Consider the following 26,188-nt stretch of genomic DNA (forward strand, 5'->3'; position numbering starts at 1 on the left):
CTGGCGGTCGCCAGTAGATAGTTATAGTTAGGACCGAGTTTCCATATGAAATCTCAAAATTCTATTTTTAATAACTTTGGCGCCGGTTGACGAATCCTCGCAAAATTTTCAAAACTAATGGGGAGCTCCGCTCAGCTCCTACCCTGAAAGTCTCGGGGTGATTCGTCAAGCGGGGGCCGAGAAAAAAGGGGGGTCCCCAAACGCGTTTTCCCCATGCATTTTCCCATAGGACCTTTAGTCGAAGGTACAGCCCGAACGGCTGAACAGAATTACTTGAAATTTGGCAAAGATGTAGTCCTCAGATCAGGGATGTGCCTTTTGCATATATGGTGTCAATCTGTTCAGTAGTTCCTGAGAAAATTGCAGTTAAGAGCACATAAATATCTATAGCCGCGCTCCGAGCGCGCACCGTGCGCGCACGGTGCCGTGCGCGAGCGTAATTCTGATTGGTGGTTACATGTCAGTCAACATTCGAATCGGTCGAAATCAGGAAGTGTTGTCCACCATTTTGTGTGTGACAGTGAAAAAGAAAGGTGGAGAACGTGAAAAGGGGGCAGGGTACAGAGTTCCTGCCCCCCTAGCTTTTGTTTTTTTTTTTTAAAAATCGCGAGGTGCGCGTACAGTGCGCGCACCGTACGCGCACCGTCACGAAGTGCGCGCACGGTGCGCGCACGGCGGAATCATAAAAAAAATAGAATTAAAAATTAAATTTAAGTGTTTAGATGTTAGGTGGCTCTAAAAAGAGACATTGTGTTAATTGAGGGACAGAGGAACAAAAAACATGGGGAAAATTATAGGGTGCCGCACGTGTCCCCGTAAGAGAGAAGAGCATTGCACGCATTGCACCGTATATGCACCCTCTTAAACAGAGGGTGTATATCCAGAGGAACCGAAGCAGGTGAAGCTGCCACCGCAGATGAAGTGCTCGGCTGAGCTGCCGATGATGTGCTCAGCTGAGCTGCTGTGGATGTGCTCAGCTGAGCTGCTGGAGGGTTTTCTCTAGCAGCTCGAGCATAAGCCACAGGATGTACATCTCTAACGTGCCTGATCATAGTGAAGATACTAAAAGAGTATTTATTTTTAGGATCTCCTCTTGATAAGACACGATCACAAAGAGTGCAGGTGACTTTTGGAGCATTCACCTTCTTCTGCCCGTCTGGAAATGTAAAAAATTGCTATATAAAAGAGTCTTTCTGTTTCCTCTGTCTCTGTCTCACAAGGGTCTCCTGCTCACTCCCAGAAGATGACTGCTGCTCTGCCATTCTCAAGTACTGGAGTACTGGAAAAGCTGCTCAGCTTCTTCTCCCAGGGAATCAGAAGCAATAATGAGGGGAGTGGGTGTGGTGTTGGAAGTTTCTGGAACTGAAACTACTATAAACCAATGAAAAGTGTTGTTTCTTAATCACATGACCTGAAACTACTATAAACCAATGAAAAGTGTTGTTTCTAAATCACATGCCTTGCGGTGCGCGCACCGTGCGCGCACGGAGCACGCACGCATGTGTTTATGAAGCACGCGCGCATGTGCGCATGCGCGTACGCGCACGGAGCACGCACGCATGCGCGTACGGATCACGCGCGCATGCGCCAACGCGCACGGATCACGCGTGCATGCGCGTACGGAGAACGCGCGCATGCGCGTACGTGCACGGATCACGCGTGCATGCACGTACGGAGCACGCACGACGTGCGCATGCGCACATGGAGCACGTACGCATGCGCACACGGAGCACGTACACATGCGCACACGGAGCACGTACGCATGAGTGCACCGTGCGTGCACCGTGCGCGCATGGACAAAATCCCTTAAAAAAAATAATAATAATTTTTTTAAGTGTTTATAAGTTTATAGAAGATATTAACTATGCTGTTCAACTCTATCCAAATAAAAAAAAAAACTGAGCCATTCCATATTACAGGATAAAGTTAATCTATAACTATATATATAGGTAGCTTATTGTAAAATAAATATTTAATAAATATAATAATACATTCATAAATTAGCATTTAAAAAACCTTGCAAATTCACTTAAAAAACCATAGGTTTCACACACGTTATAGTTAGGAATTAGCATTTAAAAAACATTTGAAATTCACTAAAAAAACCATAGGTTTCACACACGTTATAGTTAGGAATTTGCATTTAAAAAACCTTGCAAATTCACTGAAAAAACCATAGGTTTCACACATGTTATAGTTAGCTGGACATTTCACTCGTAAAAAAACAATGAAATTCCCCCGTTATAGTTACTTCAGCTAACTATAACTCGCGCGCCCGCAATCCACTGCTGATGATGTCACATATTACATCACTCATGACATGGTCAGTGACATCACTCATGACATCACTGATGACATCTCAAATGACATCACTGATGACATCACTGATGACGTCATCCATTGAGTATGTGTTTCTTAACAATTTTAATATGTTTAATATATATAGGGAAAGACCTGTTGAAGAATGAGTGGGTGTACAAGTGTGTAAATGGATGATTTTCTGTGGTGTGTAACTAACTCTATAAGTGAGTCATTAAATGTATCTTACTGCAGAGTAGTGACTAAACTGTGTAAATGTCTGTATGTTTCTGTATGTTGGTGTATAAGTGGCTGCATGGTTTTGTGAATACCTATATGAGTGTCTATATGAGATATTGATTGCTTGTCTCAGTATCTGTATGGGTTCCTGAGTGTTTGTGTGGTAGGGTGTGTGTGACTCTATGCATAGATGTGTGAGTGGGTGATTCTATGGGTGCATGGTTTTAAGAGTGCATCTGCGATGGACTGTATGGTTGAGTGAGTGTATGTATGGGTGTGTTAGGGATTGAATGTATATCTCAGTGGTACATTTGTGACTAACTACATATGTGAAAGGCAGTATATATGCGTTTAAGAGTATATAAGTGGGTAGATGTGATAGTGTGTGATTGTGAGAGTGACTGTATGGATGAGTGTGTGCTTGTATCAATGATTCTATAAGAGCATAAGAATGTGGTACTATTTTTATGATTAAGTGAACTTGAGTGTGTATAACCGCATAGGTGAGTAAATGGGAGTGTAATTATTTGCATGACTGACTAGGTGTGAGAGTACCTCTATGGATGATTGGTGGTGTGTGAGTGTCTATATAGGTGTATAAATGCATATGATAGTCTTGTATGGAGTGATTGTAAGTATGAGTGACTGTACAGGTGAATCAGTGGAGGTGTATGTAGACCTAGCAGTTAATAAGTGGGTGTGTAGTTATTGGTATTGGAGTATGTATGGTTTTGAGAATGGAACTCTGAAATTTTGAGTCGGTGTATCAAAGGTTATATTAGGGTGTGAGAAGATGTGGTAATTTATCACATGGATGACGTCATCAGGGATGTCATCAGTGATGTCATTTGAGATGTCATCAGTGATGTCATGAGTGAAGTCACTGACCATGTTATGAGTGATGTAATATGTGACATCATCAGCAGTGCATTGCGGGCGCGCGAGTTATAGTTAGCTGTACTAACTATAACGAGGGAATTTCATTGGTTTTTTTGCGAGTGAAATGTCCAGCTAACTATAACATGTGTGAAACCTATGGTTTTTTCAGTGAATATATATATATATATATATATATATATATATATATATATATATATATATATATATATATATATATATATGTATATATATACAGCAGTCACTCACAGGATGCTTGGTATCTCCAAAGATTTATTTAGCGCAAATAGACGCGTTTCGGCTGGGCTGCCTTCCTCAATATTTGCATAATACACAGTGCACAAAGCAGGCTGAATTTAAAGGCTTTAACCTGTTCCCATCAAATTGCACATTCAAATCAAAAGAGGACTGCACCATCACAGAATAAAATACAGTTTTTTAGGCACCATGTCAGAATGGTATCAATGATATGGCCCATTCTTTGCACTTTCAACTCTATTCAGGGTATTTTGCATTGCAAGCCTTGATAGGCAGTACAATTCGTTCATAGAAGAAATACGTGAAGGATGTTAGGCTATTTGTAAACCCTTTTGTGGCTAATTCAGTCAGTCTTGTACAATGGCATTATTCTCTGAATGAGTTTATACATCCGCCCCTCGGAACAGTGCTTTCAAAGATGTAATAGTGCCCCTTCACAGCCCTACAGTCTGGTACATACCCCTCGTCGTAACTGCATGTTGCAATCCTGTGCATCTACCCGTCGGAGTTTCCTATGGCAATGATTCCTCCTTCACATTCATATAGGGTAGTACCAATATGATATTATGCTGTCACAAAATGCGGCGGTTCAGGGAAGAAAATTACATCCGTTTCACCAACTCCATCAACCTTGTCGAACTCTTGAGGCGGGTGCCATCACTCATGAGGGTGGTCTTACGTATAATATCCAACAAACACAGCAGGCACTTACGGGGTACGTGGTATCTCCAAAGATTTATTTAGCACAAATAGACGCGTTTTGGCCCGACTGCCTTTTTCAATATTTGCATAATACACAGTGCACAAAGCAGCCTGAATTTAAAGGCTTTCACCTGTTCTAATCAAAGTGCGCATTCAAATCAAAAGAGTACTGCGCCATCACAGTATAAAATACAGTTTTTCTGGCGCCATGTCAGAATGCTATTAACGATATGGCCCATTGCACATACTTTCAACTCCATTCATGGTATTTTGCATTACAAGCCTTGATGGGCAATACAATTTGTTCAAAGAAGAAACACGTGAAGGATGTTAGGCTATTTGTAAACCCTTTTGTGTAGTTGGTGAAATGAATACATATATATTCAATTATCATGCAAACTAACTTACCTGTGAGTGTGATCATGCTGGTTGGAAACATTTTTTTTTTTAGAAAATATTCCTTACCAAGCCCTGAAAGCTGGACACCTAGCAGGTGAAGCAAGTCCTGCTCCCAGTATAGAATGATGGCCCAGAGGAGCATCAGCTGTTGCTAGGTGCACTGGAACCCTGTTTTGTGGTGCACAATGCAGCACTCACCCCCAGACCAGCCGACAATCCTGCAAGGTATAACCCTTACAGGGCCTGCCACCTGCTGTCAACATGCACCTCTGCCTTGCTGAAAAGGGAGCAGGCCACACCCCTGTGTCAGCTACAGGGTGTGCAGGTGGCACCGGCCCTGCCTGCTTCTGCCATGGAGTGAGTGGACAGGACTGGACTGGACTGCTTTGCACACGAAGTGGGAGATGCACAACCGGCAGTAAAAGGCAGCACAACATTTAGTTTTTTGCCAGTTCTCAGAGCTCTACAGTTTGTCAAGGAGTTTTTCTTAAACGGCGCAGAATTTAGGGGAAGTGGCCAGCAAGACGACCGACCAACAGCATTAAACAGGGAGCTCCCGGCCCAGGGAACAAATCCTGCAACATCCTGCCACTCTGATGCAGAACTGGGCCCAGTAGTGAGCGCCACTGCTCAAGGATGATTATGAGGCACATTTGAAGCCCTCTTGAGACCTCTCTATAAGTGCCAGCAGACCTGTAATTGACTAGCGCCCCCACAGAGCAGACGATGGCTGTGAGGTCTAACATGGCGGTGAACAGTGGACCTTGAACGTGAGCTGTGTGACACGGACTCTGGAGCCCGAAAGGATGGAGGTGTAGATGGCACTTACTGAGGCTTTCTACCTGTACCTGGGGGCAGCTGCCAGAGGACGGAGCAGATAGCATAGAGCAGAGGAAGCTGCTACGGCTGGCGTGGCACCGGCCCTGGGACCTACCCACGCTGTTGTCCGCAGCAGGGTGAGATGAGGGGAAGATTTGCAATGGTGAGCTGAGTCCTGTAAGAGCCTACACCGAAGCAGGTTCTGAGGGACGTTTTCATTGGACATTCCAGTTCCCCCAGCCCCCTCTTACCCGATCTCGAGGTGGCACCGAGTTGGAGGGTGGGCCTGGAGAAAGGTATTGTGGGGTTGACTATGCATCCAGGGGCCTGTGAAACTTAGAACGCACAGTGACGGTGGCAGGTGGATAGGGTACCAGTGCCTGCAGTGATGGAAAGCTGGAAGAGAGGCAGTTGCCTTAACTTGCAAGGGTAGTCCTCTGTCTGAGTCCCCTGCAACGGTAATGCTCACTATGTGCGACTGGAGCTGAGCCTGCAGAGATAGGCCTATTAATGCTTCCAGGACTGAGCTGCTCGAGTTGAAGACACAGCCTAGCAGGAAGATCTGAGGTAAGCAACTAAGGGACCCAGGCGTGACCTGAGGTTTGCCAGAGCTGTGGATTTGGTTGGATTCCTGGTTTAGGTGATCCCGTGGATTCTGGTTGACAAGTGTGGGGGGGGACTGGACTCTTCCAACAGTTGTCCCATAGATGCCTAGGTTCCCTTGGGCAGATGCTTCGGCTCAGTGAGTCTGAGCGAGTTTCTGACCTTATAAAACACTAGAACTTGCGCTGGTGACTGCCTAAGTCTGGAAATTGGACAAAGATAGAGTGCTTTGAGGTGCCCAGCAAACAAAAATCAACCAATATATGGCCTCTGGTCCTAGGGGGGCCCGCCAGCCGAGAACAGGGGGGCTGCATGACCCACAGGGCACCACAGGCATGCATGCAGATCCTGGCAATTGAGCCTCCAATGTTAATGTGCAAGCAAAGATTGATTTGGTCCCCATGGACTTGAACTTGCTGCTGGTGGACTTACGCAAGGTTGCTGAGAGAACCTTGCCAACCAGCCTCAAATGCAGAAGCTGAAAATACATGCTGAAGAGGTGGAATGTCGCTCCTGGTGATGTAGATTGCACTTAGTAGAATTCCCCGATGGTGGAGTGGCATTGGACCTTGGCTCCACCCTTGCCACGGAGGGGGGGGGGTTCTACAGATGCTAATTGCAAAGATCCTCAACTACTGGGATAAGGATGTTGTCCTTCAGGCGGTCTGGCAACTGAGGGATGCCACCTTCAAAAACCACGTCACTCTGATCTTTCCTGACAATGCACAACATGTGGAACAGCTGTGACTAATGTTTGGGGAAGGAAAACAGAACCTGAAAGTCATGGGACTAAAATATATGTTATTATACCCCGCAAAACTGAAAGTAGTGCAGGAAGGATGATCTAATTTTTTCATAAAGCCTGAAAAGGTGTGGGACTGGCTATCCTGGAATCTCATGATTTGCTACATCCAACTCAAACGGGATATAGACCAGGATGCAGACTGAGACAGCTCTCGGAGCAGCCACCAAAGATCTCAGGAGACTATTGGACCAAGGGTGTTCAGTAGCACTCATCCTTTTGGGTCTGAGCGTATCCTTTGATACAGTCTCCCATTGAACTTTGCAAAGTTAGCTGGAGATGCCAGAAATCAATGATAATGCACTGAACTGACTGGACGTCTTTTGGAAAAAATAAGCTTCCAGGTCAGGGAGGGACATTGCCTGTCGGAAGTACATCCTCTTAAATGTGGAGCTCCTCAGGTCTCGTCTTTGAGCCCTACTCTCTTTAATGTATGTATGCGCCTTTTAGCTGACATCATTTGTTCAGCAAGAATCGCAATGGTCTCATATGCAGACGATACTCAGATTGTCATCTCCATTGCTTCCAACTTTAGACAACCTGAGGCCTAGTTGGTGGAATGCATGAAGCAGGTACATACATGGATGTACAACAGTCCCCTTATATTCAATGGTTGCAAGACAGAGGTTATTATGTTGGTCAGAAATAATCCTTCTCTTTGGGATAATTTTTCATAACCTTTATGCCTGGGCGACTGTCTTACTCCAAAAGATGAGGTTACAAGACTGGGAGTTTTTTTTATAAGAACCTCTCCATAGCAGCACAGGCCAAGAAACTGTCAGGAACATGTTTTGGTCTTTGAAGAACCCTCAGGGAGACAATCAAATGGCTTCCCACTGATATCCATGGAACAGTGATTCAAGGACTTATCCTGTCACGTCTAGACCACGGTAATTCCCTCTTTCTTGGGAGCCCTATGTATATCACCAGAAAGCTACATACAAAATTCTGCAGCTAGAGTCCTGCTGAATATTCCTAAATCACACTAGGCACAACCGGCGCTGGCAAGCTTTCATTAGTTGCCTGTGAGGATACAAATTGAGTTTAAGTCTCTCTGTATAGTTCACAAAATAAAATATGCTGAGAGATCACACAGTTTGAAGCAATTCATCTTTCCTCACCATAATGCACAGAACTTACAATCAAACAATCAATTTATTTTTTGCCTACCTGGCACCCAGGCTCTGGAACTCACTTACGCTAAGCCTAAAATCTAATAATAATCTGCTCAGATTAGAGAAGCAACTGAAAACTCATTTGTTCTCTTGATTTAGTGTGTCATCCCTCAGGTCTCCTGTTAGCTTTGGGAAGCCCGTGTTTGAGTAGCCATATGGTGTTCAAGACCCCAAAATAAAAAATAAAAATAGAGGTTCATGGGGACAGCCATCTCCCAGCTCTGGTGGAGCCCACGCTTGGTCCCAGCAAGCACGTCAGAATGGGATCGACAAGGAGGCAACGGGGTAGATACAGGAGCGTGTGGGGATTGGAAACCCGTGTGGTGGTGAGACAAGATGGTACACTTGATATGGAATGCCTGTTGATGTAGAGAGAGGAAGAAAGAGCTCTAGTAAAGACAGTCACTTCTACAATCCTTGGTGAGAGTGGCTCAGACACGGGGGAGAACACGAAAGAACTTGCTGCTATGTAGACCCGAGGTGACTTACTGGTAATTGATAGCCCCACAGGGTTGATGGGTGAATGTGGACCTGGGGGACGCTGTGTGAATAAGGAAGTCTGAACAGCTGCAGTGGTAACAGACAATGTAGAAGGTATGTACTTTTTGTTGCAATGCTGTGCAGGGTCTGGACTAGCACTATGTGGAAGGGTGCTGAATGTTCCCTTGAGTCACCCCTCTTCTTTTCTTTTTCTTTTTCTCTTCTTACCTTTCTTCTACCTTTCCTCCCACTTGTCGTTAGGGTGGTGAGTGAGGGGAGAGGCAGATAGTGATGGAGGTGTGATTGGCACTTGTGGTGTGTGGTGACTACCTATTGATGGTTATGTTAGGTGGGTGTAGTAGAGGGGAGCTGGGGATCAGAGTATGTCCTGGGCCACTCACTCGTGGGTCCAACGTGAGGTATAGTTAGCCCCCCACGATAGTATTTAGATGTTTAGGGCATATAGGGACTTGACTCCAACACAGGGTGGGCGTCTGGTATGGGTAGGGAGACACAGTTCTGGTCAGGGAGTGTTTACCCAAGGAAGGCTGGTTTATGCTGGTTTATGCAGCATAATTATGTACTATGCCCTCATCTTGGACGTGCAATGGCGATGCAGTTTTCGTAGGTGCCTAGGCTGGGGGCTGGGAAGGGACAGGTCTAGGCCAGCAGGATCTGTGAAAATCAGCTGGTAATATGTGAGAACACCTGTGTATGGTCACTTGGAATTTGAGGGGACTGAACACCTTTGCCAGAGTGAATGCTTATTTGCGAAAGTTGGACATATGTATAGCAATGATTCAAGAAACGCATCTCTGACAGGGCAAAGTATAGAAATTGCAAAAAAAATGGAGGGGCCAGTTTTACTCCCCTACTTTCTCCAGCTATGTCAGGGAAGTCGCGATCTGGATGGTGTCTAAAGTCCCATTCTAACTACGCAGTTTCATAGGTGATATAGAGGGGAGATATGTTTTGGTGTATGGTATGTTGGACAGGGTGAGCATGTGTTTACTTAGTGTATATGTGCCTAATGTGGATAACTGTAAGTTCTTCTGTACTCTGGAAGGGGAATTGCTCCCATATGTGGGGATGCGCATCATTTGGGCCGGCGACTTTAATTGTGTGCTCAATACCCTCCTGAATAGACACCCCCCAGACTTGGGACTAAGCCAAAATGGCAGCTAAGCTGCAGAAGACAATGAACTAACTGAATTGCAAAGACATTTGGAGGAAACTCTACCTGAATGTTTGAGATTTATCCTGTTCTACTCCCGCACATGATGCATACAGCTGATTAGATAGGTTTCTAGAGTAAGACAGTGGTGCACTAAATATTCAGGGGGCTTGGTATTTGGTGCATTCTTCTTGGACCATGCACAGTTATTATTAGAATATGGGTTGAGGGGACAATGCCCTAGAATCCCTTTGTGGCGACTTCGACCAGAGGAATCTCCTCTATAAGGAAGACATTCAGACAGTCCTACATGGGTATTTTGAAATCAATTTGGAACTCAACAACACCAAGGGGGGTTAAGTGAGGTGCCCTGGAGGCGATGGTGAGGGGGAGAGGCTTTTTAAGGTGTATGGCACTAAACCAAGACTGGAACAGGATCTGGAGGAGAGATGATATTGACAAGACTCTAACTGCAAGTGAGGGACCAGCAGAAGGCAGGTGGGGTACTGATATTGACACAGCAAATGGTAGCAAACCTTTGGAACAATTGGAGAGCTACAAGAGGCAAGTGTGTAGCCAGCACCTTCGCAGAGAAGGAGACAATTTGGGGCAGCTACTGGAGTGGCTGCTCAAAAGAGAGAAACTCCCTTGTTCATTCTATTGTTGGTCGGAACAGACGGAACTTTCTCAGCGGGCCAACTTGGATTACATGTGTTATTATGCGATCACATCGAGGGGTGTACTGGGCATCTGCTGGGGACACAGTGAATGAGGTGTGGGCCTAACTGGAGCGAATTGGGGTGCTCTATCTTAAAGAGGCCCAGTGGGAAGAATTAGAGCTGGAGCTCCAGATGGAGGTAATGTAAACAGCCAAATGCGACATGGTCCTTGGAAGTGCCCAGGTCTTGTTGGTCTCTCTTCCAATTTACTGATCCCCAAGCTCCTGAAGACAGTTTGGAGGCCAAATACCATGGTACACTACCACTGCCTATGTATGAGGCCCTTATTATGATGCCCCCAATGCCAGACAAGGACCCAAAAGATCCAGGTCCCACAGGCTGCTGTTCATACTGAATGTGGGTACAAGGATACTTGTGAAAGTGCTGGCGATGAGATTGTGATGTGTGGTGATGCACCTGGTGGGTGACGACTAATGTGGTTTTATGCTGGGAGAGGGTACTCATGAACATTTGGTACCTCTCTCACATGATGCACTCAATTCGGGGGATGGATATGGAAGCAGCATTGGTGGCACTAGATATTGAAAAGGCTTTTGACACCCTGAGATAAGACTACCTGTGGGAGATGTTACGACATCTGAGATTGGGACTAGGTTTCTTATCCAGGGTGCAACTATTGCATACAGCTCGAACCTCGAGGGTGCGGACTGGATGTGTACTGTCTGATCTTCTCCACATAGGGCGTGGTACGATTCAGGGCTGCACCTTGTTCTGCTCCTCTTCCCCTTGGTCATGGAGCCACTGGTGATCAGCCTGAGACAGGAACTTTGAGATTGGGGAGTGTGTGTCAGGGTCACAGTCCATTTCATGTCAATGTATGCCGATGACACACTTATATATCAGGCTCGGCCTGAGGACTCTCTGCAGGTGCTATTAGGAATAAAGGAGGACTTTGAGCGGATGTCTGGATTGCGTGTCAATAGGCATTAGACAATGCTCTTTCCCTTGGTGGCGCTGTTGCTGACTCACTATCCTGAGGTGGGTTTACCCTGGGAAACAGAGAAGGTCTCGTGTTAGGGTAGACAGGTAACACACAACTTGGGCCCTCAATATGACTTCATTATAGGCCAGGTTGTAGACTCTGGAACACGCTGTCGGTTTCAGTGATGGGAAGGGTTGCCTTGAGTAAAATGTTGCTGCTGCACCAGTGTCTCTACATGATGTGTACTTCCCTTTGTGACCTACCAAACTCCCTGTTCACGAAACTCAATAGCCTCCTGGTGTCATTGGTATGAGCAGGTAAGAGAAGCAGAGTCAGACTGGATATCCTAAAACTGGACTCAGCGGAGGGCGGTTTGGGACTCCTAGGTCTGCAGTTGTATTACATGGCCAGACTCCTGCAGTACACAGCGTTATGGTGCACAGACAACAGTAAATGAGAAAAGCATCTTCTGGCTAGACTTGTGGAGGACTGTGCTCTTCCCAGACTACTGATGTGCGGCCTTAGGGTACCAATGGACAAACCATGTATAGCGCAGCAAGTGGCGAAGGTCTGAGAACAAACCATAACGTGGGTTATCGGTAGATCACAACATGCCAAGCTTCTCCCTCTCTGATGGCAGGAGCATTTTCAGCACACACAATCACTGATAGAAATGTCCCAATGGATGGGGGGGGGGGGTGGTTGCCAGAGAGTAGGAGACCCATGCCTGAAAGGCACCTTTGTGACTGTGGAGGGGGTTGGGTCTTTGTTCCAGGTAGGTCTGGTACAATTTCTGCAATACATCAAACTTTACGTACAGCCTGTAAGATTCTATTCTATTCTGCAGTACTTATAAAGTGCATAGTTGCCCAGAGGCGCCTCTGTGCTAGAGCAGTTCCTCTCAAAGCCAGCTTACCAACCAAACTGAGAAGTGGAGAGCAACGTTTTCTCATCCTCATTTGTTTTTTTTAGAGTTTTATATAGGGCAAACTAGACATCGGGTATCAGAGCGCTTCACATGAACACCAGTTTCAATACAAATCAACACATTCAGTCTTTTTTTAGGCACGGGGAAATTAAGTGATTTGGCCAATTCACAGGATGTTGAGAGTCGTTGCCGAGACTCGCACTCGGTTCCCCAGCTTCGAGGTCAACCGCTCTAGCCGAAGGCCACATCCTCTACCCTAATGAAAGGAGAAGTCATTGGGAGGCTGGTGTATCTCTGGGGGAAAGAAATTCCAGAGCTTGAGCCTGATAGGAAAAAGACCGGTTTCCCCAATGAACTCTTCTCACGCTGGCAACCTGCAGCAACTGGGCAGAGGAAATCTAAGTAACCTTCCAGGAATGTACGGGTTAGCTAGCGATCTTAGCAGAGTAGGACCTCTTCTGTGATAAGCCCTATGCAAGATGCATAGGGTCTTAAATTGAACACAATGCTCCGCAGGGAGTCAGTGAAGATACTTCAATACCTACCTAGCAGATTGGTGCCTAGGAAGATTCTTAAGAAGCCGGGAGGCAGCATTCTGTGTGATATAAAGCCTTTTCATCAAATAGCGAGAGAAGCCAAGATAAAGAACACTGCCAAAGTCCAGGTGAGAGATGACAAGGGCCTGGACAATGAGTCTTCCGGCTAAGAAAGGTAGCAGATTTAAGACCTTTCCAAGAAGTTGATGAATGCCAAATCAGCTTGCTGCCAATCTGTTTACTTGGTGCTCCATGGTGAGATTGGAATCAAACCATACACCAAGACTATTTATCACCTCTTTAGGAGTAGGCAATCCTACCAGTCAGGAATGGGAGTTGGAACATTCTTACTAAGTTTCTTGCCCAATGCCATGATTTTGAACTTACCCTCATTGAGCTCAAGTTTGAAATTGGTCATCCAGCTGGCTGCTTCCGAAAGCCAGGGCGCCAGACTAAGGTGGTTAGAGATGGAGTCAAGAGAGATGGAAATCACCAGCTGAGTGTCATCTGCATAGGAAACTGGAGACAACCCAAAGTAAAGGACAATCTCAGCCAAGTGGAGTATGTACATATTTGTAAGTGTAGAGATCAAAGATGAGCACTGCAGTACCCTATAGCTAAAAAAAAAACTTATTAGAATACCAGGAGTGGTCAAACACCAGGAAAGTTCTACTCTTCAAAAAAGAAGAGAGACATTTCAAGGTTTGGCCTGCAACACCCACTCTGGTGATCCTATTAATAAGAGTAGGATGGTCAACCATGTTGAAGGCCATGCTCATGTCTAATAAAATAATGGCTGCTGAACTTCCTTGGATGAAGAGAAATGTAAGTTCCCCGACCACCGCCAGCAAAGCCCTTTCCATGCTATGCTGTGGTCTAAACCCCATTTGAGTGGAGTGAAGGATTTCTTCTCAAGACAGGCAGAAATAAGTTTATTAACATATTTCTCCAAGAACTTTGCCTGTCCTGGTAGAAGAGAAACTGGCCTGCAATTGATAAGGCAGAGAGGATCAAGACCTGTTGTTTTTTAAAGGCATTTTAACAGCAGGATGTTTCCATTGTAGGTGAACTTCTCCACTAAGGTTGAGAGAGATTCAGCAGCTCGACCATTGTTAGGGGAATACTATCCAGTCCAAGGTGTATGATGTGAAGGGATGTGAAGGGTGGCAGGATCAATGGGGGAACCTTGATTTTACAGTTGCTAAATGAAGGGTGAATAAACTCACTGTAAGAGTAGGAAAGGCTTTGAGGACCCCTAAAGTCTGAGCCAAAGGAGGCACAATTACTGAAGATCTGGTTAACATTTCCAGTGAAAACTAAGGAGTCACACGCTCTTAGTGTCATACTGGACCCAGGCTCTAGTAAAGGTAAAATATCCTGACTATGTGCTGCACAGAAAGAGGACAGACACATTGATATGGCATCAGTCCACAATAGATGGACTTTGGATCTGGATGAGCTGCTCACAGATGACGATTGGAAACGTGCTTGTGCCAAAGTAAGGTAGAGAACGACAGGAGTATAACCCATATACCAGGTTGAGATTTGGGTGAGTAAGTATAAGTGAACAACAATATCCCAACTGGGTTCGCTGAGAAAGGCAAATGCAGTTAGTATGTAAAAGACATTACAAGAAACAGAGAGGGAGACTCCTGATTATTGTAAAAGGGTGCCCATGGCATCATATATTTTGAAGACATAGTTTATTCATAACAGTTATAACAGCACTGCAAGCATAAAATGTGAAGGCAACCCAAGAGGGCTTTGGTGCACAGTGTGCTCGTGACAGGGGGAGTGATAGCGCAAGTGACTAGTGCAAAATACAGAGGGCGGCGCAAAATAACTAGGTGACAAAAAGGTTTATATACAGTGTTCAATGGTTCAACATAAATGATTTTGTACAATGACTGTAAATGATTCTGTTATTTGAAGAACCAGAGCGGAGTATGCGCCATAAGTTGCATTGTGAGATCGGTGCCAAAGTAAGACACATCTAGTAATGCGCATTTTCAGCTCACACTGTTCTATTGTGTGCATCAAGCTTATCTTACACTAAAGCATTTGCACATAATATTCCCAAACCGTGCAGAAGGGAGCACCAGATATAGTGATACTGTGTCCCCAAATAATTTTCTTCATGTGGCATAGGGGTCCCACAAACCTGAGGCCTAGTGGCTTGGGGTAGTGCGAACGCTCCGAGGGGTCATCGGTGTTAGGCTGCAGCTAATGGGAAACAACCTTTACAAAGCAGTCATTACATCGCACTACCTTTACATAGCAGTCATTACATCGCAACATCCTTTACATCGCATGTCATTGCAATGCAGCCATTACATTGCATGTCACTACAACGCATGTCATTACAACGCATGTCACTACAACGCAGGCATTACATCGCAAGTCATTACAATGCATACCATTACAATGCATAGTACCCTTACACTATCCAACAATTACCCTACTGTTCCACTCACTGGAGTTAGAATAGTAATTTTTACCCCTACACTATCCAACACTTACCCTACTGTTGCACTCACTGGAGTTAGAATAATAATGTTTACCCCTACACTATCCAACACGTACCCTACTGTTGCACTCACTGGAGTTAGAATAGTAATTATTACCCCTATACTATCCAATACTTACCTTAAATGCGATGCAATGGTATGCATTGTAATGGTATGCGTTGTAAAGGTATAATGCGATGGAATGGAATGCGTTGTAAAGTTAGTTTCTGAAAATGCGATGTAATGGCATGGGATGTAAAAGAATGCATTGTAAAGGATGTTGCAATGTAAAAACTGCGTTGTAAAGGCATGCATTGTAAATGTATGCATTGTAACGTCATACATTCACAGCTAACGGCTCGCCATTGCTTCCTTGGCCTCCTACCGATCCCCATAACAGGGAGGAAGAGGAGGTATAGATTTACTTTACTGATGTTAGCCAGGAAGCGCACAGTGACTCATTGGATTAGTCCAGAACCCATGAGAGAACGCTTGTCCAGTAAGTGCTTTGCAGAACTGCCCCAATGTTTCTACCCTGGGGGGGGGGGTGGTGTACAGGTCCCACCAAATTCACTATGCTCCCAATTGTTTGCATCTACCCAAGGGGATCTCTGTCCTCCCCTTTCACTCTTTCTAATTGCTCCACCATCTCTCCCCATACCTCTAGGTTGCGTTCCACATTCTTGTCAGTCTACAGCTGTTGCAGCTTACACTCCTCAGCCACAGTCCATTCCCATAGGTCCTTCAGCCATTTTTTCTATGGCATTCTCTCATGAACAGATTGTACAGCCCATCATGCTACCGTTTACCCAACCATTTAGTGCATATAGTGCCTACCTTAAGGGTGACTTACAAACATTCAAAAGGAAGGTACAAGAATGGCAAAAGGTTTGTTTTGGCAGGTTGAAATAGCAGTATAAAAATGTACAGCCAGGATCCAATGTCTGGCCTGGAGACATGTTTTACAGTGCTACTCTAGCAGGTGACAGAATAAGTGCTTGAGCTCATTAGCAGCATTCCATTTACCAGCCCTGGGTACAGGTAGTTTCATATACTAGGGACTTATAAGTAAATTAAAGGATTCCCTCAGGTGTATCTTTTACAACTTGTTAGCAAGGGTAAAGTGCACATAATCATATGGCCGACAACAAATGGATTCAGCAAGAGAAGGTAAAAATCTGTGGGGACCCTACAGAAAGGTTATTTTTCCAAAAGCATCCCTCCTGCTTCTGTTGTTGCGCCTCCATTTGTAGCTCGACCTTTTGAGAGAATATCTCCCCATTTTGGTTCTCATGCCATTTGTACACTAAAAGCACCCACATATATTTCTTATTGCATACTTCTTTTTTTTATTTTTTATTTATTTATACTTTTTCAAAAAATACAAAGCAGGCAGACTAGAGCACAGACATAGCGTCAGTGCAGGTATACAAATGAAAAGGACACAGTAGACCAAGAAAAGTGATCTTAGGTTCAAGAAAATACGATGAGCGAATAATCCATACAATGGGACATTAGAGACAACTTAATAAGAGAAACCAGACACTACACATTGTAGCAGCATTCAATCATAAAGCGCTTGCAGAAGAGAGGAGGATTAAGGGGGGGCCTAGGGGGGACGCATGTCAAAGTGTCAAGGATCTGGGGGGCACAGGCAGTTGTCACAATGTCGGACTGTGTATCATCAGCAACAGGAACCGGATGAGTAAGCAAATATGTTGTGAGGGCTCCCCAGTTGTCGCGGGCCGGGAAGAAAGTGGGAGTAATTCAGCAAATGTATACATTTGGTCCTGCCAGAATACCATATCTTGGATCCATTCCGTAACCTTAGGCACCCGACCTCGACCCCAACGGCACGCAATACAACGTTTGGCGAGGAGAAGGCTGAAGGAGACGAACTTCCTGTGTTTCGTTGCTATGGTTGTGGTATAGCCAAGAAGGGCGAAGAGGGGAGTGCGTGGAAGGTGTAACAACGTCATTTGTTCCAAGGCTTCCAAACCCAGAGCCCGTACCTCTGCACGGCAGCGCAGTCCCATGCCAAATGGAGAAAGTCAGCCACTGCAGCCCCACATCGATTGCATCTATCATGGTCACGCAACCGAAAGCGATGGAGTTTAACAGGTGTATAATATGTACGATGGATGTACTTGCAGTGGAGTATCCGCAGGCGGCTACTGGATGTGCTATGTTCCGTTTGCCTGCAGCAATAGGTCCACTGCTCTTCAGTTATCGTGAGCTGCAATTCTGCAGACCATTTATCTTTGGAGGAAGTTTGTGAAGCGGTCTGAGTGGTGTACAGATAATGATAGAGGGAAGACACTAGATCAGATAATGCATCTCCAGTCAATATAAGGCGAAGGGTAGCGACCTCTGGTGGCTCCCTAGGGAAGGAAGGGGTGTGGTCCTTGAAACCCTGCCGTAACCGGATATATAAAAAAAGGTCCATGGGGGAGGGGGGTATGTTGGCAAAGAGCTGCTGCGAGGTACGGAACTTGCCCTGGAAGTAGAGGTCCCCCCAAGTTTTAATCCCATACTTAACTAGGGTTCATTTAAACACTCCCTCCAGAAGGACCGGCATCTTCAGATGATAGGACAAGGGAAGCAGAGGCGAATAAAGCATGGGGGTCCGGGTTCTGGCAACAATATGTTGCCATGCCTTAACAGTGTTAGTGATCGGGGTCTGGACCTCCGCACGACCAGCACCAGTAGCAAAGATAGTGCCGTCTAGTGGGATGGGATCGGACAGCCAGTGCTCGGCCGCCACTTGAGGCATGTACTTGGGGGGGGTGAAACCAGAAGTGCGCATAAAGGGCTTGTGCGCAGATATAATAGAGTTCGTAATTGGGAACATCAAACCCCCCCTGTGCGTAAGGGCGAGTGAGGATGTCCCACTGCACTCTGGGCTGTCTACCTCCCCAAGTGAGGCGAATAAGCTCCGTCCGGAGCATCGAGAAAAAAACTCTGCCTGGATCTAAGGCACATTTGTAAAAAGATACAGGAGTTTAGGAAGGATGATCATCTTAATTAAGGATATACGGCCTGCCATGGAGAGCGGGAGGGCGATCCAGCGGGTGACATTATCTCTTATCCCATCTAGAGCATGGCCATAGTTAAGGCGCATCAATTCATCGTGATTTGCGGATATCCAAATACCGAGATACTTAACCTTGTCAGGGCACCATTCAATTGGAAAATCCGGGGCGAACTCCGTGACTGAGGAGGTGAGAGGAAAGAGTTGAGATTTGGTCCAAATTATGTGGATCCCAGACAGCCCCCCAAAGCGCACAAATTCTCGAAGCAGCGGATTGAGGTTTATCTGGAGCTCCCAGGCGTATAGCGTGATGTCATCTGCATACGGAGAGATCAGGATATGTCGGAGGGGCAGCGGAGTGCTTTATCTTGATGATATTGTCCGATTTTGGCTGCAAGGGGCTCGTTTGCTAAGGCAAACAGGAGGGGTGACAGCGGACACCCCTGCCGGGTCCCTCGTGATATCGGGATGGGAGATGAGGAGTGGCCATTTATAAGGACTTTGGCAACGGGTTCAATGTAGAGGAGGCGAACCCAGGATAAAAATCCCCGCGGGAATCCCATGTTGTGGAAAATCACAAAGAGGTAGTCCCATTCCACCGAATCGAACGCTTTTGTGGCGTCGAGGAATACCGCGGCGATGGGTATCTTTGGGTCTATCATATGCAGAGTGGAAAAGAGCATGCGTAGGTTATGCGATGTCGCTCGCCCAGGAACGAAGCCTGCCTGGTCCGGGAGCACCAGTTTATCCATCAAGAGGCTGAGGTGGTTAGCTAGAAGCTTTGCATGAATTTTTGTGTCTGTATTGATTAAGGATAAAGGTCGGTATGAGTCGCAGAAGTCTGCTGCCTTACCAGGCTTGAGGAGGGACGAAATTAGCGCTTTCTTATTGCATACTTTTTCACCACTTTCTCAGTCAGGTATATCAGCATCTCACAGCCAACTGCAACTGGAATACATCACAGTCCCTCCTATTTAAGTCCCCCAAAAATGTGGTTTCCCTCATTATCAGCATCTATCTCTCAACTTTCCGACTAAGTCGCTAACATTTACATCCTACACTAGAAACATAGTATTTTATCATCTGATTCATGGAAGCTGTACCACAATGGCCTACTAATGTGCCTAACTCAATATTACTTCGTGCCACAAAACAAGGTCCTAACATTTCACTGCCAGAACCTGTACAATCTACTCAGGTAGACTCCTATCTCATCCTTTTAACTCCAAGGTACCCGGCTATAATAAGTAATGTCATATGTGGAAATTTCTAAGTGGCACTCTGTCCCAATTACCTCTCTGATATCGTTAACCGAAACACTCCAGCCCGGAGCATAAGATTTTTCCCTTCTACATTTGTTCATGTCCCTCCCTGCGGGCTTCAAATTACACTCAAATGTAATGTCCCGCAGCTAGGAGAACACAGGTGATTACTGACCCCCTGATCATAAACTCCTATAAATATGTTGATTTTCAATCTGCATGTCTTACATAGACTCGTACTTAGCCCTGTATGCTTTTTACCAATATTATTCTTACAAATGGAGTAATTAAATCACACCGCAACCGATCGCGTTGGTTTAACGTAACCACCTCAATACAACGTGCCATGTACTGCTCTTGTTTCTTTCATACAAGGTTTCTGTTTAAAATGATAGAAATACTACTTAATTAAATAAAACTATACATATATATAGGTTATTCCCCTATTGGAACAGCGAGTGGGGATTGAGGACATTCCATCTCAGCGGAGGTCCATCCAGGACTTTAAATTTTCCCGCAGAACATTGCCATGAACATTCTGTGACTGCAACTCCCATCAGCCAATATACAGACGCAATCAGCGCATCCCATTCGGGGCGTATAATAGCGGCACTACCAAGGGAAGGGGTGGCATCAGAACGGCTTTCTGAGCACACCGCTGCCTCTGATGAAGGAGTCTAACGACTCGGAAACGCATTAGGCGTTCAACGGTCTGCCCAGCTGCGAAAGGATTCTGCCGATATGCTGTGTCCATACCCATTAAAGGCTTCAAAGCACACACTGTTGTTCGAGTGCGACTCATTCCGGAGGGAACCTTGGAGCTACGATGTTTAGGCGGCTTTCCCCGCCGCCGAGACTGCACCATCCCTTATCTAAGGGGGCCAGGGGGAATGTCAGATGTTATTCCCCTATTGGAACAGCGAGTAGGGATTGAGGACACTCCATCTCAGCGGAGGTCCATCCAGGACTTTAAATTTTCCCGCAGAGCATTGCCATGAACATTCTGTGACTGCAACTCCCATCAGCCAATAAACAGACGCAATCAGCGCAGCCCATTCGGGGCGTATAATAGCGGCACTACCAAGGGAAGGGGTGGCATCAGAACGGCTTTCTGAGCACACCGCTGCCTCTGATGAAGGAGTCTAACGACTCGGAAACGCGTTAGGCGTTCAACGGTCTGCCCAGCTGCAAAAGGATTCTGCCGATATGCTGTATCCATACCCATTAAAGGCTTCAAAGCACATACTGTTGTTCGAGTGCGGCTATATATATGTATATATATATATATATGTGTGTGTGTGTGTACACACATAAAACAGTGTAGGCATCTGACAAGATTTCTCTGTGGGGCCCTCCATACTCTTGAACCCATTATGTGTGAAAGGGTCGGACCCATAAGTTCTGAACCTGTTCTAGAGACACAACCCAATGGTTCTTTTTAGCAGCAGGGAAGTGTAGAGGGGCAAACATTTGTTAGGGAGTCAATGAATTAGTCTATAATCAACGTAGACACATAATAAGCACAGACAACTAGTATGATTTATTACAAAGCAAAAAATTACTGAGTGTAAAGGCACCTCAAAATGAGAGTGTAAAAATACATCAGAATTAGCATAAAGCCAAATCTGCGTATCTAATTGAGATGATGTACCAAACAATACAAATAATTCAAGAAGCAAAATGCAGAGGATCAGAAAGCATGAGTCCAAGTTTCCCTGCATCAAACGTTAGTATCTAAAGAGCATTAATCTAGCCCTACACTAACACTAAAGTAACATCTCTTCTTAAGCATCTTCAGGAAGGAAGAAAAAGGTGTCAGCATGTGGAGTTTTCCTATAAGTCTCTCCACAGTCAATGGGCCATGTAAGAAAAAGCGACTGAGACAGAGCTTGCTCTCAGGTGCTCTCTCTCCGAAGGCAGAAGAAGTGGTCCTTTTCCCTACTCCCATCATCATATTATTTGCAGATAACTTTCCCAAGATTCATTGCAGATCACTCCATAGGCTCTGGGTACAATCCTAAGGGATGTTTTTATCATGGGACGGTGGTGTTCTTTCCTTCCAACATTTTGTCCTTGGTTCTGAGGCCTTCTCCTGTGTGAAGCACAATGACCTTCCTTTATCGACTCAAGCCTCACAATTGTAACTTCTTCTTTTCTTGCCTGACCAATAAAACAAGGGCATTATTGTAGCGCACAAGAACGCTTCTTTCACCTGCAACACAAAACGTAAGAAAGAACAAATTCCACAATGCACATGCAATTAAGACTGTTAGTTCTAAAGCGAGAGTCTTCAAGGGAACTGCATTTCAGGCATACAAGATTAAGCTAACATAAGAAAGCAGCATATGAGGTTTATGAATTACATGAAATTATAATGCACCTTTAGTTAATGCATTTACCTACATGTACACACAATTTATAAACACATTTAGAACATGAATAATTGTCAGCTTCACAACACAAGTTCTTCTAGTTAATGTTTGCTGCTAGTTACATTTACCTTCCACATTAATTCTCCATGTTACTCTACAATAGCCTAAGCAGACCATGTTTCAGATTAATACATCTCAAAATTCTAACACTTCATAATAATACAACAAAGGATTATATGCGGGTGCGCTCTACACTTGTGAATATAATGCACCCCTACAGATATAATGTGAATTCCTGGTACATCATGTGCTTATTTCCAGAGCATAACTATGACAAATGCAGATATGACACAAATAGAATATTTAGTATTTAAAATAGTCAAATAATGTGTAATATGCTTGGTTCTCTTTATCTGTTTTGATTGTGATGTGTAACAGAATACAGCATTAACACAAGCAATACCACGATAATGGTGTAATAGATTGAACATCCAGATGTTCTGCAATATCACATAAAGTGAGTGCTGGGAGTGTTAATTTACAAAAGGTTCCCCCCTCAGTTTTGGGATGAGTAGTGTCTTTAAACAGCTAGAACAGTGGTATTTTACTACATTGGAAATTGTTAAATGATTATTTGTCTGTGTATGGAACTGGGCTTTTGTTGCAGCTACACCACCCCCCTTTTTGCCCGCTTTTTAGCTAGTAGATGCTGGTTTTCGACTCTGACTGTGCACTGAGGCCTGATAACCAGACTTCAGTGCCAGTGCTCCTTCCCTAAAACAAGTGGCTGTCTAATTGAGCTGCAGTTGGTAACGACGTAAGCACCACTATAAGTCCCTAGTAAATGGCACACCAGGTACCTAGAGCATGGGTACTTAAGAGGGTCCCAAAGGGCAACAGCATATCTTATGACACCCGAAGGGACCCACATACAAATGCCACGCAGTCTGCCACTGCAGGCTACGTGAAATGGTACAAACCATGAGTGAAAACATGACATACTCCTGTGAGTCATGCCCAAGTCACTACATCTAATATATGTAAGTCACCCCTACAGCAGGCCTTTGAGCCCTAAGGCAGGGTTCATTATATTTTATGTGAGGATACCTGCATGAGCAGATATGCCCCTGTGATGCCTACTTCAATTACTCTATATTGCAAGTGAGCTGTGAAGCCATCTTAAGGTACGTACTGGGCACCGGTCAAAATGAGCTCCCCAGCTACATAATGGCATCACTGAAACATTTGGTGTTTGGTATTAAACACCTCATATTAATGAACCCTCAACTGAACCCAGTGATGGATTTATCAATGCATGCACCCAAAGGGCATATTAGAGGTGTCTCCTGAAAATCTACCAACTACTTGTGTGCTGACTGACTGATCTTAGCCAGCCTGACACCACTGATGAGTTTCTGAGCCCCAGATGTGATGGTCATTGCTCTTAGAAAGTCAGAAACAAAGACTACTTGGGCAGAGGGTGTTTACACCTCCTCCCACAGGATGACATACAGATTAGCATTTCAGGGCAGGGAGCTTCAAAGAGCCCATTACCTTTGGTATGCAATCTGCATTCCCTCACAGGAGAGGAGACTGACCACGCTGCCCTGAGCCATCTGGCTCCAGGCCAGGTGGGATAATTAGCTATGCAGGAGGCATGTTGCACTGCCAGGCTGGGCATACTTCTAGGAAAACTAAGCCTGGTGTGAACAGAACTTTAGAAATCCCACCACATTGTGTGTGGTGGAATTAGGAATTCTGAGGCCCATTCTCCAAAGGAACTGGTCGTCTAGGGGACGTAGTGATCCAAGGTTAAGTAGCCCATTGGCTACTACCCATCACTACCCTTAACGCACCAAAATTGATTATTTACGGTACCCCCTGACACCAGGGGATCAGATTTCAACAGAACAAGAGAAGGCGTGGACGAAGAAGAGTCCTGCCACAAGATCCGTGTTGCAATGACTGACTTGACACCAACCCTGCCAGCCTGATTGATGCCTCTAACAATCGTAGAAGAAGCACACTAGTCCTATCACTGTGAAGTCTCAAAGAAACATGGAGGACTGCCAGTGCTTCACCAATTCCCTTGGAGTAGAGAAGCTACTATCCTACAGCTACAGGCACCAAAGATGCAAGGTGCGGTACGAGTTGTTGCCCCTAGCAAGCCTGATGCAGCAGCTCCCCAGGAAGAGTACACTGTACTCATGAAAGTCAGATCTATCCTCCCACTGAGTGAGGAGACACCAGGACCTACCGGGGCCGCAAAGGACCAATACCCAGAATACTGGACCCCTTGCAGCAGCCAAGGCTTGTTTTACCCAGTCCAGACACTAAAGTCAAGGAAGACTGACCTGCACGTCGAGGAACTTCAGGGACGGTGATTCCCACTTCGTGAGTTGCCCTGCTGACCTGTTTGCCCCTCTTCTGCAAAACCAAGAAAGAGTCCATGACCGCTGCCACTCGACACCCCAAAGTACCTACATCCTCGCTCCAGAGCCTGAGTGCAAGGGAGGTGATGGTGCAAATGGGGTCCCCATACCCACAAGAGCTAAGCCAATGCTTGGGTTTGCCCAGGCTGGACTTCCAGTTGCCAACTCCAGCCTCTTTCTGCAGGCTCTCTCTAACCGTGACAGACTCCTACACTGGAATCAGACGTCAAAAGACACCGCTGCACACGAGTGCCACAGCCCATGGAGAAGTTGACCGACGGGGTTCCTACATGCCCCAGCATCTCAAGGGTCAAACCCCATGGGTTCCCTTGGACTGGTCCCAGAGACCCAGCTTACAGCCTCTTTGTAACTGGACTGTTCTCCATTAAATTGAAATGAAGGGAGCACCGGATGCTGTGACACACCTCTGCACCCAGAAGCCATAGAGCTTCCTGACGTGTCAATTTCAATTTCAAAAAATCTTTATTCGAATTGTAACAATTCATAAAAGCACATCATATATTCACATCAAAGAAAAATCAAACTCCCCAATAAAACATGTGAGTTAAAATACATCATTATTTACATTTCCATAGTTCTACGCGCATAGACAGCTGTTTTTAAAAAACTACAAACACGGAAGATTATTTCCTCGTTTCCAAGTGCTAACAATACCTCATAAGATTTGGTTAAACTAATTGGTCTAAATTTTTTAAAATAAGGGATTAAGAACCGCTTTGTATACATTAAGTAAAAATTGCAGAGAAAAAAGAAGTGCAAATCGCTTTGTTTACTTTGCCCATTACAGGGGCAGCTCGTCATAAGTGCAGTTTCTTGGTACCCCAAAGGGAAATTTAAAAGATACCTAATAGTCCCAGCCCTCAGACGACATAAAAGACTTCTTTCCCAGTTTGTCAATTGTATAGTAAGATATAATGGGAAAGGATTTCTGGTGGCTGCTATTTCCATATACCTTATAACTGTTGGTTTCTCTTTTTCCCTCCTAAGTCTTTTTTGGCAGAACAATGCACTTAGTGCCTCTTTTAATTCAGATTTTTTAATTTTACTGGCATGTGTAGGATTAATAAAAATATAATCCATGCCTATTTCTCGCAGGTTTGTGTTTATGTAAGATATCCACGGGATCTTCAGCCCCCTATCACAATTTAAACAATCAGTTATTATCTCTTGTGTGAGTAGCGCGGATTTGTTTGTCCAGACCGAGTGCCAAAATAGTACTGGTCGGGAACTAACAAAATCTGAGATAAAATTTAAAGCTAATTCATTATGTGTGATGAGATTGGATGTGAAAATTGGCACATTTAATAATCTCCTGCAAAACCGGTTCTCTACTCGCTGGATGGAGATGCTGTTCCCGATGCCCCAGACTTCAGCTCCATAAGTTGCCACTGGGGCACATTGGAGTTTGAAAATCTTAGCAATTGCCTTTGTTACTCCCGACCTCTTAGGTTTCGGGATGCTTAAAATTGAGTTTGTGGCCTTTGAGAGTTTGCTCGTGGCCTGGGCCAAATGCCCAGACCACGAGCCATTCGCAGCAAAGGTCACACCCAAATACGGGAAAGTATTGGTTGCGATAAGTTTTTCTCCCCC

Source organism: Triturus cristatus, chromosome 6 (genome assembly GCF_964204655.1).
Source record: "Triturus cristatus chromosome 6, aTriCri1.1, whole genome shotgun sequence".
Taxonomy (NCBI): domain Eukaryota; kingdom Metazoa; phylum Chordata; class Amphibia; order Caudata; family Salamandridae; genus Triturus; species Triturus cristatus.